Source organism: Gadus macrocephalus, chromosome 15 (assembly GCF_031168955.1).
Source record: "Gadus macrocephalus chromosome 15, ASM3116895v1".
Lineage (NCBI taxonomy): Eukaryota > Metazoa > Chordata > Actinopteri > Gadiformes > Gadidae > Gadus > Gadus macrocephalus.
Window position 1 is genome coordinate 13919068 of NC_082396.1, and position 12043 is coordinate 13931110.

Consider the following 12043-nt stretch of genomic DNA (forward strand, 5'->3'; position numbering starts at 1 on the left):
AAACAACTTGTTTTTTCTCTTTTGTTTGCGCAACTGTGTAGACCTTACGCTGCTCTGAAAAATCCATTTGATTTACTCTTAATTAATTTCAGGTCGCTCAGCAGCATGAGCATCCAAGATAGCTCAATTAAACTGCATAAATCTACATATTATCTTATCTGTCTGAAAGTAATCAACTAAACTAGCCACACACTTCTCTTAAATCGACACAACTAAATAAACAGGAAAAAGACTTTCCTAATATAGGCTGAACAATGTAGCTTAGCTCAAGCACACTCTTGTCATTATATCACAAATGATGACCACAGATTACAGTTTCACTTGTTTTCCTTGCCAACCCTTGTATAACCTACATTATATATATTTTTGGTTCTCCAAGGTAAGCCGGTAACTTTGCATCATGTTATTTCTGAAGGCTTCTTGTTAAAGCTTTTCCGCCGTCATCAAGTGAAACTCTTCGTCTTTGCCGCAACTCCTTGGTATTAGAGAGGAGTGAATATCTGACAATGTGGCTAGTTCCTCTTAATAATATCTCTAAGAAGAAACTCTGAGAGGGAATATTTACCATGAAGGCATTAATGCAGTGGAACACAATAAGACTTAAGTGCAGGGCGAGACGAGTCGCACGTGGCTTTTGTTTGAACCCCGTCTAGTCTCAGTGTAAATGGTGGAAGGAAATATTTTTCACAGCTGTACGTGCACTTAGTGTAGGAGGCACATGCACAGGCGTACTCTTAAGACATTATTACTGAATGTAAATTACACTCCCATGCGATGCTCATTAAAATGTCTTACGTACGCGTAGGCACATTGGGTGTGGGTGTGTGTGTATTTCTTTGTGTGTATATGTGTGTGTGTGTGTGTGTGTATGTGGTGGGGGGGAGCTGTCATATTCTGTTCAATATGAGCTCCACTGCCACCGCCACTGCTCAAAGCAAGTGCCCTCGAAGTGATGTTGAAGCTAAATTAATGCCACTTACTGCCCCCAGTGTGCCGAAAGAGGTGAGATTCTGGCCACTCTAGTGTCCATTATTGACGAGGTACTGCAAGAGTAGCATGTCTGATCATAGTGTTGTCAGAATGGCTATGAATATCAGAATTAGGAGATTGGTGATGATGAGGTGGGCCAGGGAAAGGCAGGTTGGATGAATGGATGGATGAAATGGTGAAGTAAAGGTAGAGTGACAGAAGGACAGTGAGAGGAGGTAACGTATTACCACAATACCTTTGCTTCATAACATGACAGTATCTCGATAAGCATCACCAGTTGTCGATGATGCAGACTTTGATGACTGAGCAGCGGTAACCCATTTTTCGTAACACTATAGTGGCACCTTCACTTCTATGATGAACTAAACACCACATTTATGAGATCAGTACCCAAAAAAATCCCAGAGAAATTCATATCAATATCAAAATCATATCTCAGTATATCAAACTCCGCCCCAAGACCTGAAGAGAATTCAAACCTGCAGGTGATTCAACGTGTGTGAGTGTCAAAATAAAAGGAAAAGAAGCGAAAATAAAAGACAAAAGACCAAAAAAAAGGAAAGACTTTGCCGCCAGGATACTAAACCAAGGTTGGCGGTGTAAGATATTCATTCAAATGAGGTAAGGAGTGGAGCAGCATAAGAATAACCTGTCTTTAAAGATTAACATAACCCTCTGAGGTGTTATTATATTCCCCCAACCAAGTCAAGACTTCAGCAAGGCATGGAGGCAGCATCCCCACAGCCCCAACCACCCACCTCTCTCTCCTCTCCTCTACCCGCTCTGTGTGAGTAACTGCATAAGTCCCTCAAATTTACTAGCACAATCATGAGCCTCCCGTTCACTCTGGAGAAGACGAATCGCTTTGCATTTTAAAAAGGTCAAACGCTCAGATCTCTGCCAGGAGGAACTGAGGGAAGAAATAATGTCTTTCTGTGGAAATATGCGCTTGCACAATACCGCTCCTTTCAAATACCTACAGTACAGAGAACAGATCGGCATGTGTGTATGTGTCTGTGCGTGCGTGAGTGTATGCGCTCATGTGTGTGTGTGTTGTCCGTGTGTGATGTTCGTGTGTTTGCATGTGTGTGTGTGTGTTGCCTGTATGTGTGTGTATTGTGTGTGTGGGTACATTGTCAGTGGGTGTGCTCTCCGTGTGTGTGTGCTGTCTGTGTGTGTGTGTGTATGGTTGTGTGTGTTTTCTTCCCATATGTGTGTATTGTCCGCGTGTGTGCTTGTGTGTGTTTTTCACGTGTGTGTGTGTGTTGTAAGCATGTGTGTATTGTCCGTGTGTGTGAGATTGCCTCTTACAACTGGAGTATTTATTTAATGATCATATCACATCATAACATGTGAGAAAAAAAAGGAATGCTGTATTGACTTGTATCAATTTTAAACAACCTGATTGTTGGTGATTGATTCATAGGGAAATACAAGTGTGCAAGGTATACGATTATAGCCTAGATTGTACAATTGGGCATTCGTTATGATGCAGTCATCCGATGAATACGTTAAGACAACAACAACTCGTTGTCTATAGCTCATTCATTGTGTAGCATATGACTTCAACAATCTATTTGCATTAAAGATTGGATCCAACAGATCCAACAGATGTTGCAATATTGTACAATAGAATATCTGAAACATTTATCAAAATAAAGCTAATCTTTCATCATATGTATACACATTTCATTGATCTATCGGCTGTATAAGTACAACATGCATTGCAGAACTGCTGTTGCATCAACATTACCTAATTATAGGTGCAACACAAGTTAAATGAAATACATACACATAATAAAATCAGAAATCGACTTTTGACCATAATAAAGCATCCTTCACTGTCCGTTGTTAGCGAGTTAGATACAAATAAGGTCTTGATTCACAGTCTATATCTTATAGTATAGTGCCATGTAGTATGGTATATTATAGTAATCTAGCTATCTATCTCACTATCTGTCTATCTTTCAATAAATATTAATATTGTCCTATACATATGTAAGGCTATTATTACATAATTTCACACATGGAATAAAGATGTCAAGTAAACATCACTGGACATCGAAACAAGACTGCACGATATAGAATATTATGATAGAAGGCCTTTTGTATCAGTAACATCAAAATCAAATGTTTGACAACAAAAGTTGTGGCCTTAAAACGGAGTTAATTAAACAAATACATTGGACATACATTCAAACGTTAAATGTTAGATTCTTGCTGTACTAGTCTACAACACATTTTTTCTCTCGCAAAATCCCTTATGTCCCGCGAACATCTTCTGTGGGCCGAGCACAGCACGCCGCTTTCGTGGGCGTTGGTGCTCTTTTCCCTTCGGTGTATCTGTGAGCGCGCGTGCACATGTGCGCGTGTAAAAGCGAGGTGGGCAAAGGCTCCGCCTTATTCAAAAAACTGTAGAGAAAAAAAGGAAAAGCTAACTGTCTGATACACACCTCTCAATTCTTCCAGGGAGCGGAGTGTTTATGAAGCGTAGAAGTAAACAGTGGACTAATTAGGCAGCCTAGCGAAGAGCAAAACCCACTTTTTTAACACCAAGACTAAGCAACGTTTCCCGGCCGCTGTTTGGGATTAAGTTTTCCTCCATGCCATCTCAAAAAGGTGGATCATTATCTCGATCCGAGACAGCGAGGCGAATTTGAAATGCGTAGCCCGCGCGAGGCTGTTTTCTTCTGGAGTCTAAAAGCCGACGTTTGAACTATCCGTAAGCATCCGCTCGAGGTAGGAGCATTCACCCTTATTGGAGAGCCGTGGAGGGTGAATGTGTTGCGGGCTGTTGTTCGGCGGGGTTTAGTTTTGAAAGCTATAACGTTATGCTCACATCGATGTCCATGTGTTCCCTGCGCCATCAGCAAAGAGGCACACGGGGAGGGAGGGGGGAGTCAGGGAGGGAGAGAGGACTGTTTTCAACACGCTAGCTTCCTCAAATCCAATAGTATGCCTGCGAATCCTCTTTTAAAAGTGAAATCGATTTCCGTTGTTGCACACAAAACCCATAGCAAGATCTAGGCACTGTTTGCTCCAAGCTTTCCTAACTAGCTAGCCGACTTGTGATTGGACAATTAATTGGCAATGAATACCCCGCCCCCCCAGGAAAGTGTGATGTTGAAATACAAGAGCACCGTGTAAGTTTGATCTCTCTCTCTCTCTCTCTCTCTCTCTCTTCTCTCTCTCTCTCTCTCTCTCTCTCTCTCTCTCTCTCTCTCTCTCTCTCTCTCTCTCTCTCTCTCTCTCTCTCTCTGTCTCTGTCTCTGTGTGTGTATTTAGAAGCTCAAGTTGCAGAAGGCTTCAAGTGGAGGACCCATTGTCTGGCTATAGTAGTAGAGGGGTGGGGAGGCACTGAGCTGTATGCAGATGTGCTGCTGGCACTGGACATCTGCTCTCCTTCCCAGGGGTATTGTCACTTGCAGCATGGGAAACGTAGCGTTTTGCCAGACCTGGGAGAAAGGGCCCTTGTTAATAATATAATGGCTCTAGCCTTTACTGGTTCTAAAACATACCAAGCAACAGTTAGTTATGATGCTTCTATTGCAGTCTTTTCTCTATTTATTATTTGATCACGCGTGTCAGCCTTTTTAATTTCCTGCCCAGAAAACATTTTGATCAGTCGTCCCTTTTTGGAGATAATTGTACTTGGCTCAGTACCTCAGTCTTTTTTCTAATAGATTTTTATCATTTGTTCTCTCGGAGTGGTGTTCTTGAACAAGCTGCCAGTTGTGGTGTTCTCACAAGTGATCTTGTCACGTCACGCTGTCAGTGAGCTGCAACAACACGCAACCCTTGTTCAAAAAGCTGAGGAACTCCCCTGCTTTCCTTTTAATGTAATTTCCACCTGCACCGCAACAACCCACCAACTACACAACCCCTCCTCCCCCCCCGCCCCAATTCCCTCGCCTCCTTCATCTCTGTTGGGGGTTGAACCTACACCTCATAGGTTTGTTGCATGGCCTCCCTGTCTTGTGATATGAAACCCTTGTTGCCCTCCCCCCCTCCCCATAACCCCCCAGCCCCTCCACCCTCCCTCTTCCTTGTTTCCTTCCTTCCACGCACACGCACGTGCGCGCGCACACACACACACGCACACACGCACAAGTGTGTCAAGGCGAGTGCATCTCATGCAGAATCCCAATGAACATGGCAGCTCCTATCAGGGCCTTTTGATCTCGCACACGAGCAGAGAGGAAAGAAAAAAAGAAATGCGGTGCTTCAATATTTATCACACAACTTGCACTTGCTGTGTTTGAAAGCAGTGTGTGTTGCTTCTCTTTTGTATTGGATACATCCAGGAGTGTCGTTTCTCGCTTCAACAGATGTCCCCCAGTACCGTCAGTAGAGCCACTGGGTTGAGGGCAGCCATTAGTGTGCACATTCATGCATTTTTGGGTGGATTGGCTTCACGTGTGCATGGATAGAAGTGCCTTTTGTAGGTTTTTTCATTTATTACTGTTAAGTGACTGGCCTGCTGGGAACCAGAGGATGGGGTTTATGTGTGGCTGCTTTTGTCTTTATTTTGCTCACCACCTGTTCTTTTTGTTTCTTCTCTCTCCTTCTTTCACATGCTGTCTCTCCCTCTGTCAAATGATGTCTCTGTCTCTGTGTCGCATTCTGGATTGACAGCCAAGATGATTTCATGCTGTTTAGGGGTTTAATGTTTGAAAAAGTTATGTTTCGTGCATGTCACTACATGTAATATGCAGTAGAACAGTGATGATTATTTTTTTCTCTTTAAATCTATTACAAACTAGTAATTATTAATTGTGGTGAGCGCAGAGAGGGACAGTAAAAAAAGTGAAACATTTTCGTGCAGATTTGACACTATTTGAGGCCACAGAGAAAGCAAAGCAATTACACATGCTTAATGATATTCTCTGAACCTAATACTCCATTTAACACTGTAATTTGGACGCTGCTGAAATAGCTCTCGTGAATTCTGCTGAGGATTCCCATAATGGCAAAGCCGCTAACTCCTCCTAAAAGTCCCCATAGGGGGGGGGGAGAGAGAGAGAGAGAGAGAGAGAGAGGTAATAGGTGTGAAATGACAGTACGCCATCTGCCAAGGGTCTGAATGTACAGCTTAATGTCACTCAATTACACCACTGGCCACGAATAATAATAATAGACTGATTGATGGGCCTGGCGTCATGATATTGATTTTTGGGTTTTGTTTATGATTCTCACCGAGCTGAATTGACGTTAGGCTTATCTTTGCAAAGAGGATATGTCTGTAATGTATGATGATTTCAACTTTATTACAAGCCGAATGAGATTGAATGTATGAATGGAATCATCAGTCATTCACTCTGTAGGGGTTAGGAGCCGTATAAATGATCAATTATGGGATGGCTGAGGTTTGGGGAACTTTATCCTCATACGCGTGTTGTTTCCACTGCACTTTGCTATTGATATGACAAAAAACTGAACAACACGGTCTTCCTATTAGTACATACAAAGTTGGAATACAGGTTTTAGAAAAAAATATTTCCCTACTGGCCAGACAGTTTGCTGGTCCTGGCCTTCTAACATTCTGTACATTGTGCAAGGTCAAACCACTGCATCTCTTGCTTGTCACATTTCAACACTCTTTCCTGGATTATACCTGTGGTTTTCTGTTGCACATAGTCTATACACAGTTTTCCCTGTGTATAGAGGTGCTCTTGGTCGTCATAAAGCGGAGTGGAACTTCGATAAACAAGAAAGCAGCAGGTGGTGATTGTGTTCCCTGATAAAGCCTGTTTGCCCAGGTTGTTTCCCGCTCTGTGTGTGCGCGTGTGTGCTTGTGCGTGCGTGTAAGGCAGTGTGCACTTTGCATGCTTGTATGCGTCCTGTTCTTACCATCAAATATGGGACTATACATCTTAAAGCATTCATATGTAGGTGGCTAATAAATACAATTGCCGTTGTTTTCCCTTATTCGCTCACTGGTGTTCGGTCTGCAACACATTTGCAGGTCATCCAAGTCTGACCAGTCTCATTGTATTGTTCATTGTTTTAAGAGACATACAATTTCTTTGCGTCTGTGTGTCTGGATAGGACTGCGGTGTTTCGTTCTTCAATATAAATGTGAGACGCTCAAGCGTTGGGTAAATGAGTAGCCTGGTTGATTAATCAATTGATTGAAAATGAATCAATAATCGTCGTCAAGTGAAAGATTTTATCATTCATCAAGTGAAATTTCCCAGCATCACCCATTGAGCTCTGGCCAAGTAGCAATCTCCATTATGATAAAATGACATTATAAAGACTGAAAGATTAATCACACAACATAATAGTCCAGAATAACCAATAATTTAGTCAATAATCGTCCGATGGATGAAAAAAGAAGGACCAAAGATATGGCCATGATGCCGTAGCCTGCTATGTGTCTATTTGTCGGTGGCGGCCATTAAAGTGGGTGAAATATCGACCTCATTACGCAGCAGTGCGGACGCTCCGGGCCCCGCGGTGGCATCGCTGCAGTGGATGTTTACTGACCTCCCTGTACTTAGCACCACGGCAGGAGGTTCCTCCCACCACTTCTCCTCCTAATAGGCTCCCACCTCAGACGCCGCTCCATGCACTGCTCCCTGCCTCACCCCCCTCACCCCAACCCTCTCCTCTCCTCCCCTCAATCACCACCCACCCACCTCCGTAATGACTAGCAGAGTTCTGCTCTTAAAGAAGCTCCTAATTGATCCTGATTGCACACGCGTGGGGATGAGTGTGTTTGAAATTAAGGAGGTGGAAGACCTGGGGAGGGGGTCGAGGAAATTGGGATGAGGGATGCAGATGTAAGTGATGCAGATGGACAATTTTGGTACATCTCATCAGCTGCCATCCGCTGTCAAACTGAAGGTGGAGGATGAGGAATGAAGGGAGTGATGGTCCTCTCGCTGTGCACACGTCAATATCAGAGCTCGTGTGTGTGTGTGTGTGTGTGTGTGTGTGTGTGTGTGTGTGTGTGTGTGTGTGTGTGTGTGTGTGTGTGTGTGTGTGTGTGTGTGTGTGTGTGTGTGTGTGTGTGTGTGTGTGTGTGTGTGTGTGTGAGTGAGTGAGTGAGAGGCATAACGGGAAATCAAAATGCCCGTCCATTGTGCATACGAGTCGCCATGTATTTGTGGGCATGCACTTGTGTGTGTGTGTGTGTGTGTGTGTATGTGCAACTCTATTCTACTTTGACAGAAAGGCACGTAGACAAAGCACCATCTGCCCTTAGCTGAGAGTCCTAGGCAGCTCTCCGGGACGGAGACGAGAGGCTGTCCGAGGGCATTGTTATGGATGCTGGCTGCCACCAGCCACCATCACCACCACCGCTACATCTGCGGTGGATGCACTCAGCATCCACACTAATGGCTAATAACTGCCCCTCTCCCCTCCCAGATGTCTGCCCCACACAGGAGCAGAAAGGAGCTCTGAGACCACTGGCCGTTTTAGAAAACAATAGGGAAATAATGGGGAAGCTTTGTGCGTGCGTGTGTGTGTGCGTGCGTGCGTAAGCTTATATGCATGCGTGTCTGATTCTGTCTAGGAATGGCCACCAGTGTAAAACACACACACTAACACACACACACACACACACACACACACACACACACACACACACACACACACACACACACACACACACACACACACACACACACACACTCCCTTCTCAGACTCAGGGTACAGGAGTATTATGTTTAATTCCACCTTCTCTTTATCTCATCCCCTCTCCCTTTCTATTCACTCTCTTATTCTAGCGCGCTCTATTTTTTTTCAGTCTCAGCATCTCTGAGCTGGCATGTAGGGAGTGGGGCGCGGTGGGGATGGGGGTGTTCAGGGAGGAGGAGGTGGAGGAGGATGTGGAAAGGGTTGCAGTCCATTGTCCCGGCAGGTCCGCTATCGCTGCCAGCTGACAAGAGTTTTGTGCTGGGAGACGGCGCGTCCTGCTGATGTGAGGGAGAGGGAGCGCTGAAAGAGATATCTAAAATGCTGAAGTGGGCCCCGCGCCGGCAGAGGAGATGGCTGCGTTTGTTTGTGCTGAGCGCCACTTTACAGTGAAAACTTTCCCCGGGTAAAATTTGCTGACAGCAGTGAATGGGTGGCGGGGAGGGGAAAAAAAAATAAAATAAAATAAAAGAGCAAGGGTTTGTGTTTTGGGAGTTGCTTTGTGGGCACGCACACATGCACACGCTCTGCCGTGGCCATTGTTGGGCTGACATTGATGTTTAGACATGGTGCGAGGAAGAAAGGCAGCGGAGGAATCTAGGTTGCTCTCAAGTTGCTCTGTGAGCCAGCAAAACTATTTAGCCTCCGCTTACAATCCTCTAAAAACGCCAGACCTCGGAGCCATCCAGCCCCTCATGCATATTCATGGAAAACCCGCTTTTCTTGTCTGCGCCCTCTGAGCTGTGTTTACTTCCCTTTTTTTCCCTCTCTCTCTTCACCCACAGGACCCGTTGCGCTGTGTTTGATTGGCCCTGACATTTGAAAAGGTCCTTGAGTTAAAGAAGAAAAAAGAGGAAAAAAAGTTGTTCTTGACAACTGCGGCAGCACCCTTCTGGTGGAGAAGTAAAAATGACATTTTAAAATGGGAGCCCGGGCCCTGCATATTTAAATGCTAATGGCCCCTGTGAATGTGCTAAGCTAATGGGATGTTTCAATCTGATCTAGTGGCGCCGCTGCGGCGTGCCTTCTTGCACGGCGCCTTCAGTAGTTCGGATAAATGCTCTCTCTGAGCCAAGTACATTAGCTCTTTATTTGCTTATTATGTTCTTGCTGTTGTGTTTTGGATAGAGAAAGAACTGACATATTCTTTACTTGTAGCTACATGTGTCATATCCCAATACAGGTAGTATACTTAAGATCTCGAATAATGCCATAAGCTAACAAAATAACCTGATGTGTAATGGTCAATTATCGGTCTATATGCATTTTATTGTAATAGTTATGATGCAGATTAGATTTAACAGCGCGGTTTATTACAGTTGAGAGTGTAAAGTGTTGCTGGTGACTTGTAAAGGCCCTTCGGGGTTGCCCGCTCAGAAACTCCATATTGAGGCATCACGGCATTGGTTTATTATCAACTAAGTTGTAGCATTAGCCAGTCAGCGATTGTCAATGAAATTCGGCTGGACTTTGGCCTGCTGGTGTCCACCGATTGGCCCTCACTGCTGTTTATTACATCCACAACTGCGATCACAGGATGATCAAGGCCATTGGACACACATTTGTGTTGAATTCGCATCTGTTATGTCTGTTGGGATCTGTGTGTGACCTGCTGCAATGCACTTTTTTTTTTTTTTGACGAGTTCATGAAAGTGCATTCGTTTTTTAACTCCTTCAGGAAACCGCAAACGTGGGCATGCTTAAGCTGTTATACATTTCCCACCGAGCTTAAGCTTTTGCAAAAGCTTAAAAATGACTTACAAACTATACATTTGTGTGTCTAACAGACTCTCTTTGCTTGCATAAATGTTGGCGGAGGGCCAAACAGGCAATCTGGCAGGATGCCACCGATCCAATTGACTCCCTTAACGCACTGCTGGGAGAAAGGCTACACTTCCTCCGGATTAAAATGTGACCAGCGTTTTTTAAAATGCTTTACAGTCATCGACTGCGTTTCACGGCAGATTTTTATTTACCGACTCTGTCCGCATTAAACCTGCGCCCCATGTGACAAATTAGCAAAAAGAGAATTGATCAGCCTCTGTTTACAGATTAGAAGTAAACTAGCCCAGCCCCCCCCCCCTTTAAAAAAAACACTTTAGAAAATAAATCTGAACCCCTTAGAAATGTGCTGCAGATGTGCTGGACTTAGGCCAAATTAACACAGCTTGAGAAACTGCTCTGTGGTGTGTGTGTGTGTGTGTATCATCCACACACACACACACACACACACACACACACACACACACACACACACACACACACACACACACACACACACACACACACACACACACAGAGAGCCAGCCTCACATGCACAGTGGTCTGTCTTTTGGTTGTTGGCTTGTCGCTTAACACCATTTACAAGGCAGTCAATGACTTTGTGTGTATCCTCACTCTTAGCCATAAAAACAAATAGAGATATAAAGACGGTGTAATCCTCTCATTGCAAGGGTAAGCTAAATATTGACAGAGTGAAGTTATTGGTGCAGGGCGGTGCAGTCAACACACCCAGTATGAATATGGATAATGTTTTGCGTGCCCCAGGCTAACTCTTTGATTCCTGGCTCTAGATGAGCACAGCATGGTGCCCTGGCTTTTCCTCCACTCATCCGCTTGTTTGGCACACAGAGAGCTGTTTGATTCCTGATCTCCAACAAAAAGGTTTACTAGTGTGGGTTAATGTTTCACTGGGCTAGGGAGAGTCCCCTCTTACTTCACCCTTCCTGCCGTACATGTGTCGACACATGAGGATAGGAATATGTCCCACATGTTTAACTTTTAGTTGAAGATATACTGAATACAAAATATTTATTATTAAATATTATATCAATATATTTGATCCGTCTTTATACATTCAACAAGGTTGAAAAGTGTCTGTGCGTGTGTATGTGTGCGTAAACGCGGACACATACTGAAGGTATTATTGTAGCAAAAGTATTTAGCACCTGTAACTGCAGATTTTGAATGCGTACACTAAAGTCACAGTAAATTTGAAGTTGTATATAGTTATTTTGCATGTGTACTCTAAAGTCACAAATGTGTAACGGTACATTTGAAGTCATAAATATTTTTTCTACCATTGTAAACACAAAATAGAGTCTACGAGTAACAGTAAAACGCTGTTTTACAGGTGCACAAATCCTTTTTCTACAATCATTGCAGCGCAGTTGGTGCAAAACACATTCGCACACCCGTGTTTCATAATCGGAGAACATGCCCAAAATGTGTGCATTCATAAACCGAAATTTTGAACTAATGCATCAGAAGTTGCACATCTGTGAAAAATTTCCTCACAAATAAAATGACATAGAACGCTATGTTGATTCAGCACTTTAATGAGCGAGCACAAGTCCATCGTTCGAATCTGCTCCTGCAAGTCTCAGATGTGTGTTTTTTTGCAGGTAGT